An 8,767-nucleotide genomic window follows, 5' to 3' on the forward strand; every position below is an offset into this window, starting at 1 on the left:
GGAAAGTGTTCTACCAACTGAAGCATATTGTTTCTGTAAATACAGTAATTTGGAGGGAAGAAAAAGGGACTAAGAGGGAGAAACAGGGCTCTGTCCTGCTTGCTATGGGCTTCCCTTGTGGCTTAGATGGTAAAGAGTCCGCCTGCACTGTGGGAGACCTGGGTTCAATCCCTGGGTTGGGAAGATACCCTGGAGGAGGGAATGATAACCCACCCCAGTATTCTATCCTGGAGAATCTCCATGGACAAAGGAGCCTGGCGGGGTATAGTCCATAGGGTCACAAAGCTCAGACATGACTGAGCTTGCTATAATAATACCTAATATGATAGCCCATAGAAAAATGCCAATCAATTTTATCAAAAGGCCTGGAGGGACTTTGTTTTGTATCCAAGATTAGCAAGATTAGCTTTCCAGTAGTAGAGAGCTGTGTATTCAGGCCACTAAGACACATTGCCCATGGCACACGGGAGAACATGGAACTGGTCCTGCATTGAGAGGTACAGTTTTTTAATGTCTGTCCTTTCAGAAACAGTAGCTGTGTACTCATAAATTCAGTGCCTACAAACTATAAGGCAGAGTATGTGGGCTCAGTTGCTCATTAAAAAAAAAAAAAAAAAAAAAAAGTAAGCCTGATGCCACATTTCAGGACGTAGAGATTGCAAAAATCTTTTTTTTTTTTTCCCAAATAACCTAATATTAAGATCACTGAATTGCTTTAAAAAAAAAAAAAGTTAAGAATCCTGCCAGAGTAAGACAATAAGTGTCCTGTCAGGGATTGCCTCAAAGCCCGAGTGAGATGATATTAACAGACATTTGCTGAATTGATATCAGGCACTCTGATCCAAATCCGAAGGGAGAGATCCTCCACTTGTCCTGTATTTCTTTCTGCCGAGCATCTTAACATTACGGTGGCTTCTAGTCATCCCTGACTAGCTCTTGGTCTGAGACAGAGAAGGAGCCCCCACTCTCTCCGATGTGCCGATGGGAACACTGAGCTACAGGGCAGGCCTCACAGGGGAGGTGCAGGAGGACAGGGATCTGCCCTCTGGGCCCGCTCCAGCTGCTCCAGCCTGCAGCTCCTCTCTCCAGTGTCTCCCAGCCCTGCAGTCTAAGGCAGTGAAAGGTAATCCTAGGTCCCACCTCCGGCTCAGATTTCTCTCAGTTTGGCATCAGCTGCAGGCCATTCTGTTCAGGAATCCCAAAGGCTAAAGAAAAGAGATTTCGGATGAGGCATCAAGGGCCACCCCTGGAGACGAACCAGCTCTGATGGAGCCCAGGGTATCTGCTGGAGAGAAGGCTGACGCGGAGGGCAAGAAAGACGAGGAAAGACGAGAAGGGAGAGAGAAAAGAAGAACAAGAGGCAGGGAGGGGAGAGAGAGGAGAAAGACGGATGCCTGTGGTGGTGTGGGAATCACGGAACACCACCTGTGAGGGCTTCCTACATACCAAGCCTTTCCCACCCATCTTCCTCCGAAGATCAGATCAGGATTATCTCACAACAATCCTATGAGGTGCGTCTGATGGGCTACCCTATTTTACAGAAGAGGAAACTGAGGCTTAGAAGGATTCAGGAACTTGACTAAAGAAGAGGAAGCTGAGGCTTAGAAAGGTTCAGGAACTTGCCCACACAGCAACAGTCAGAATTTGAACTCCAGCTGTCTAACTTTAGAGCACTTCATGACATAATGTTGAGTGAAAAAAAACACAGCAAAACATTCAGTGTGTTAAAAATACATGAATATCAAAGGATACCATCAAGAAACTGAAATGATATCCACAGATGGGAGAAAATATTTGCAAATCATATAAATTGCAAGGGACTTGTATCCACACATAAAGAGCTCTTACAACTGAACAATAAAAAAACCCTGATTTTAAAATAAGCAACATATTTGAGTGGATATTTCTCTAGAGAAGATGGACACATGGTCTATAAGTGCATGAAAAGATCCTTGATAGCTTCAGTCATTAGGAAAATGCAAATCAAAACTACATTGGGTTACCACTTCCCATCCTCTAGCTTGGCTGTAATAATAAAGACAGATAATAGCAAGTGTTAGTGAGAATATGGTGAAACTGCAACCCTCACAGGCTGCTGGTGGGAATGTAAAATGGTGGATTGCTGCGGAAAGCAGGTCATCCCTCAAGTAAACATAGAATTACCATGTGATCCAGCAATTCTACTCTAAAATACACAAATCCAAGAGAATCAAAAATATATGTCTACACAAAAACGTGCTCATGAACTTTCACAGCAGCATTAATCATAATAGCCCCAAAGTGGGAATGTCCTATATGCCTATCAGTTGATGAATGGATAAACAAAATGTGGTTTTATCATATAACTGAATATTCTCTGGCAGTAGGAAGGAATGAAACACTAATATGTGCCACAAGACAGAAGAACCGTCAGGTGGTTAACGCACAAGACTGAATATGCTATAAACCAGTGAACTGGACACTTAAAACAACTTTAAAGAATGTGAATTATATCTCAATAAAGCTGTTACTCAAACAAACAAAAACCAAAATGATTTAGTATAGGAAGAAATCCAGAAGGATGCATGCTGAATATTGGTGGTTATTCTGTGGCCAGATTACAGGTCATTTTTTTCCTGTTTTATTACTTTGTCAATCATTAACAATCAGGTCTGTTTCATCAATTCAAAGAGGCATGGGTGGAGTTTGCTGACTTAGCTTTTATTGCAGGAAGAGAGGCACCCCCAAGCCATCTTCCAGCTGACCTGAGTGCCTAGGTGGCTAGAGGGGAGGGGCGTGGGATGGAAAACTACCTGGCCTTTGTGAAGGGCTCCAACCCACACTCAGCCTCAGAGCTCTGGGCTGGGGCAGGCGGTGGTGAAGACGTGCTTGGCCCTAAGCCCAGCCACATCTGCCATTCCCCTGCTGGCCCTGGGGAGCAGCTGTGTGGCATCAGCCGGAGGTAGGGAGGCTCCAGTCACAGAGCCTGGATGCTGCTGGAGTAACCAGACCTGCCTGCAGGAACCTACTGGGAAGTGAAATCAAGTTAGTCTGGGAAAGGAGCTTCAAGTCTCCTTGGCTCAGAGCCATGTGCGGGGCTTTCAGAGCAGATGAGCAGATACCAACACAGAAACTTTTTTCCAAGGCTCTGAACTTTGGGGATCCCCAAAGCACACCTTACACAACACCTAACTTGGTCTAAATCACTGCACCTGACAGGAGGGGGGCCTCAAGTCTGGGACTCCCCCTCTCCTCTGCAATAACACTCATGGGAAATAGAGGGTGCGTATTCCTCTCTGGCACCCAACCCCCAGGTGTGGGCTGAGCCCTCTTATGCAGGGATCATCTGGAATGTTCTCTGGTTTATTTTTCTTAATCTCTTATTTTGATTCATTTATTTTTAAAAAGTCATTTTTAAAAGACTTATTTAAAAGAGTCATTAATTCATTTTTTAAAAAGACTAAATCATTTTTATCAGTCAATGGCATGGAAAGAAAAAAGGAAGGGACTATTTTAGAAGAAAACAGCTTGGTCCAGTCACTGAGCTGCCGCCAAGGACTCAGCAGACTCCCTTTCGAGCCTCCTCTCTTCCTGATGCTGCTTCCCAAGGCTCCATATCCCCTGCCCACTGTCTCCCTCAGCCGCCTTCAATTGTATTTATGTCCACTATCCAGAACCTCCATTCTTTGGACCCCTTTGCTGATGCAAGTAAGGGTGCTTATCTGCCTCCTGCTGGCACTGAGGATTATATCCATATAAGGATTCAACGAAGAAACGGCAGGGGATCGCTGATGATTATGATAAAAAGAATCTAGTGAAGGAGTTTAGGGAGAAATTTGCCTGCAATGGTACTGCACTGAGCATCCAGAGTATGGAGAAGGAATTCAGCTACAGGGCGACCAGCACAAGAACATACGCCAGTTCCTGGTGGAGACTGGACTGGCTAAGGACAGTTTCTGGTGGAGACTGGACTTGCTAAGGACAGTTCCTGGTGGAGACTGGACTGGCTAAGGACAGTTCCTGGTGGAGACTGGACTTGCTAAGGACAGTTCCTGGTGGAGACTGGACTGGCTAAGGACAGTTCCTGGTGGAGACTGGACTGGCTAAGGACGACCAGCTGAAGGTTCATGGGTTCAAGTGCTTTTGGCTCACGGAGGCTTAAGTGAGGATTTCCTTGCAATGAGTAGAATTTCCCTTTGTCCCTTGTCACAAGTTTAAAAACCTCTCAGCCTGTATAATGTAACCATCTGGGGTCTGCTTTTAACTTGGACTAGTGGAACTCCTTTATGCAACAAACTGAACAGAGCCATGCTGTCTAGACTTGGGGTCCCTCATTTAAACAGGGGTCAAGCAGAGGCGCCTGGCAGTGTCCAGCCTGAAACAAAGCAGTAACAGTGATGCTTCAGCCAAGTCCAGAGCCCCAGGATCACAGGTGGCTATGTCTGGCCGGAAGCCCCTCAGCAGTCCCTCTGCAGAGTTCCTGTCCTGAGAGAATGTCACCACCTGGACAGCCCTCGATGAAGCGGAGAATGGAGGATGGGTGAGGCAGCTGTACTGCTGGAGGGAGCCTTTGGTGGTCGGGGAAAGCTTCCCCTGCTGTCTCCAATGTGACCCGATGGGCAGAGCTTAGAGCAACCAACCACCCTCTAGTGAGGGGCCAGGACATCTGGCTTGCCACCAAGGTCTTTTTGACCAGACATATCCTAAATAATCAATTCCCAAACTAGAAGGTGAGGCCAACCTTCTATCAAATTTCAAACCGATCTATCCGTCATAGCTGTAGAGCTTGCAACTCACTAGCAACAATGGCCCAGTGCCATGTGAAGTAACAAACTGATTTTGGGTTTTTTTTTTTTTCCCCACCCTGTTCAGTTTTAATGTTATGTAATGTATTTAAACCCTTATTTAAATAAAACTTATTTTCAGAAACAACAACAACAACAAAAAGAAAACAACACAAAACAGCCAAAGACAACATGTGTACCTTGTTTGGATTCTGATTCAGACAAACCCAGTGTGAGAAGATATCTCTGAGGTAATCAGAGAAATTTTAACATGGACTGAGTATTAGGTGATATTGGGAAATCTTTGTTAATGCTACTATCACTACAAAGAATACTCCTGTTCATGCATTTCCGTACCTAAATCCCCTGACTAGCCTAGAAGCCAGACCCTCTCTCTCTCATACCAGGTAGTGGGGTTAGCATATGGGCTAAGAGTATGAACTCTAGTTGGTGGCTCACTGGATGATCTTGAGCAAGTTGAGCAAGTTACTTAATCTCTCTGTGCTTACTTTTTTTTTTTTTTTAATCTATAAATAGGGGAAATAATATAACACCTCATGGGCTTGATTTGAAGATTAGAGGAATTAATATTAAAGCACACAGATAATGTCTGGCACATAGGCCACTGAAAAGTATTTGTTCAAGGATCTTCTAAAAATTCTGGGTCACAACTGTGTTCTATGAGTCCAAGAGAAAGCCTGTGCATAAGGAAAACTCAAAGAAAATAGCCCAACCAAGTCCAAGTGACCCTAGCAATAGAAAGAATCAAGCGTAGGCAGCAGTGGTGGTGGTGGTGATTTAGTTGCTAAGTTGTGTCTGACTCTTGCAACCCCATGGACTACAGCCTGCCAGGCTCCTCTGTCCATGGGATTCTCCAGGCAAGAATACTGGAGTGAGTTGCCATTCCCTTCTCCAGGGAATCTTCCCAAACCCAGGAATTGAACCCAGGTCTCTTGCATCACAGGCAGATTCTTTACCAACTGAGCTACGAGGGAAGCCACACATCCCAAACAGGAGATAGTGAATCAAGGCTGAACGCCTGCCGTCTGAAGCCAGATTGGGTTAAAATTATGCTCTACAACCAGTGGGGTGTGTCACTTTGAGCCAGTCACTCATAACTCGTGGGCTTCAGCTGACTCTGAGAACGAGGCTCCAGCAGCGCCTACCATGCAGTCTGGAGAGGACTAAATGGAACAGACTAACCCTTGGCATGGCCAGGCTCACCAAGCAGCCTGCTATTCTTATTAACTCTGGTACTTGGCTCACTCACTCATGGCGTCACCTCAGCCAAGTCTTTTCCGCTCTTGGGGCCTCACTTTTCCCATCCTCGAGCCTCCAGTACAAGAGGGAAGAGGAAAGAGAGTCAACATCTGCTGGGCACCTATGCTGAGGCCCAGGGAGGCAGTCTCTATTGTTGCCCGCGGTCCAGCAGCTGGGAGCAGGGCCCCCCAGACTCAAATTCAGCTGGATCTGGTTCCAAATTCACTTGCCCGAGCTGCTTTTCCTTCAGGGTTCTATGGAAAAAGCCCTTGGAGAGTTTTTTGTTTCTGTGTGTTTTCTTTTTTTTTTAATGAAAGCCATACCCTTTGAAACTCAAGTTGCAAGAGACAAGGGATCCTCAAGAAATGCCCTGTGGAGCTGAAGCCCCCGGAAGACCCTTTCCAACCAGCACTTGGAAAAGGGTGATGCCCTTTTAACGTTCTCATAAAAACCACCCTCAGCTCCAACTGGCACAGCCCACGGGGGCCTGCAAGGTCACCGTCTCCCCAGCTGGGCCCCCGGCCGCCCAGGGTGTGGGCATCCCGCGCGGAGAGAGGACGAATCAACGTACCCTAGGCGAGGTGTTCGGGCCCGGGGGCGCGGCGCGGGGCAGACACCTCTGGCCCCAGTCTCTGCCGAGACTCCTGGACGCCGGCTTCACCCAGCTCCGTCTGCGGCCGCTGTCTCCTCGCCGGGACAGTCCGCAGGGTCGTACGGCTCTGAAGGGGCACCCGTGCCCCCCGGGCGGAGGGCGCTCCAAGAGGCGTGGACTTGGCAAGCGGGGGCCGAGATATTGGAGGCACCTGGAGAGCCAAGGCGGCGGGAGGCTGGAAACCGGGCAGGAGTCCCCTAAAAAAAAAGAGAGGTGTCCTTAAGAATGGGATGTTGAGGGAGCCGTCCCGGGCTGGGGTGGAGTACGGGGCAGGACGCGAAGCAGCCTCGGAGCCCCCCGGGCGCCCGGGCGCCCGGCCCCGCGCCGCGCGCTACCTGTGCGGCCGCTCGGAGCCTCGGGCTGGAGCGGAGCGCGCACAATGAGGCGCTTTCAGACGTGGCTGCGGTCCCGGAGCGGGCGGGCGGGCGCCGGGGCGGGAGGGGAGGGAGGAAAGAGCCGGTTGGCCCCCGGGCTCGGGCTAGCCTGCCCACCGCGGGCCGAGGGGCCACGCCTCGGGGGAGGGGCGGCCGCCCCGGAGAGGAGGGCGAGCGCCGGAGAGAAGGGCGCAGGTGGGCCCGGGGGGCGGCCGGGGGCGCGTGGCTCGGCGCGGCGTGTCAGGGGGCGCCCGCCGCGTCGCTTCTCATCCCGCTCGTTGACCAAGAAAGTGTTTCCCCCTCCAATCGATCCCCAGAGAAGGGAGGCTCCTGGGAACACAAAAGGCCCTTGTGAAAGAAACCGAATCTTAATTTTGCCCCTGCTCGCTCTCGGTGGCATCCTCGCAGCCAAAGGAATCCAAACTGCTTCCCAAGCCCCCGGCCTCGGCCCCAGCCAAGCCTGGGTCACCTGGATGTCAGGGCCCCGCGCACTAGCTGGGCTGCGAGGCGCCGGGACACCAGGTGGCCCTCAGGAGCTGGGCCTGCAGCTGGCTGTCTCCCCGCTTCTCCAGCCTCAACCCAGAGACTCAGACTTGATAGCAGGTCCTGGTAAATACCGGTATCTTTCAGTAAATAAAGATGTTATTTCCCCCTACAGATAAGAGAGTCCAAGCATCTGAACAAGATGGAGAATTCTGATCTCTTGTAGTCCGTCGTGCGACCTAAAAAGAAATCTCTGTGGCTGGAACTATAAATTAGTGCATTCTTTCCAGGATTCGGTTTGGCGAGATGAATTAAAATCCTTAAGAACTGTCATAAGCTTTTTGAAATCGTAATTTCTTTCTAGGCTCTATCTTAAAGGAAATAAAACTAACAAAAAGGATTTATATGCACGGTTGATAGAAATGTCATTTATGACAGCTAAAAAAAAAAAGGCAACAGAAAATTAAAAGGATGTGTATCAGTATGCCAAGAGCAATTTACAGACAACTCATTTTCTTTAGGTTTCTGTAATTACACGTTTCCTCCCATAGGCATTTAGAACTTACGTGGTCACAAAGAAATAAAACTTCTTTTACAAAGCATGAACATGAAGAGAAAGAAAGAAGGCTTTATCAATTGCTTTATTATTCTTAGATGATGGAACCTCACCTGATTCAAATAGAAACTGGATAATCATTTGGCAAGATAAGAAACTCCCCCTTGCCAAATACTTAGACCCTGACACAGCTATGGGTTACAGCCCAGTTGATAAACTTCTGTTATTTCCCCACCTTTTTCCTGCAACTGTACAGTATGGTTCATCTTCAGAAGCCACCAACCTCTTATCTGTAAACAATCTGGTATTCACCAGAAGCAGTTGTAATTTTCCAGCCTGTGATTTTCACATGCCATGTGGATTCCACCAAAAACTCACATTTACTTGGGGTGGGGCCAGAAGGCTTTTGCCAAACAGTTAACAAAAGCTCCAAGGTCTTTGGTCAGAGCCCTGGCAAAGCAAGGCTGCTGGTGAATAACCAGAAGTGGGGACAACTTCTGCCTTCCCCATCCTCCCTTTTCCAAATACACTTCCCCTCTAAAGAGCCATATGGAACCTTCCAGTTTGAACATTTTAATTATAAGTTTACAAAACATCATGGTTCTTTGTATATGTTTGGCATGAAGAATAATTTAATAAAATACAAAGCCATGTTGACATACATCTTCAGCTCTCTTTC

The sequence above is a fragment of the Capricornis sumatraensis genome, chromosome 20 (genome assembly GCF_032405125.1).
Source record: "Capricornis sumatraensis isolate serow.1 chromosome 20, serow.2, whole genome shotgun sequence".
NCBI classification, from domain to species: Eukaryota; Metazoa; Chordata; class Mammalia; order Artiodactyla; family Bovidae; genus Capricornis; species Capricornis sumatraensis.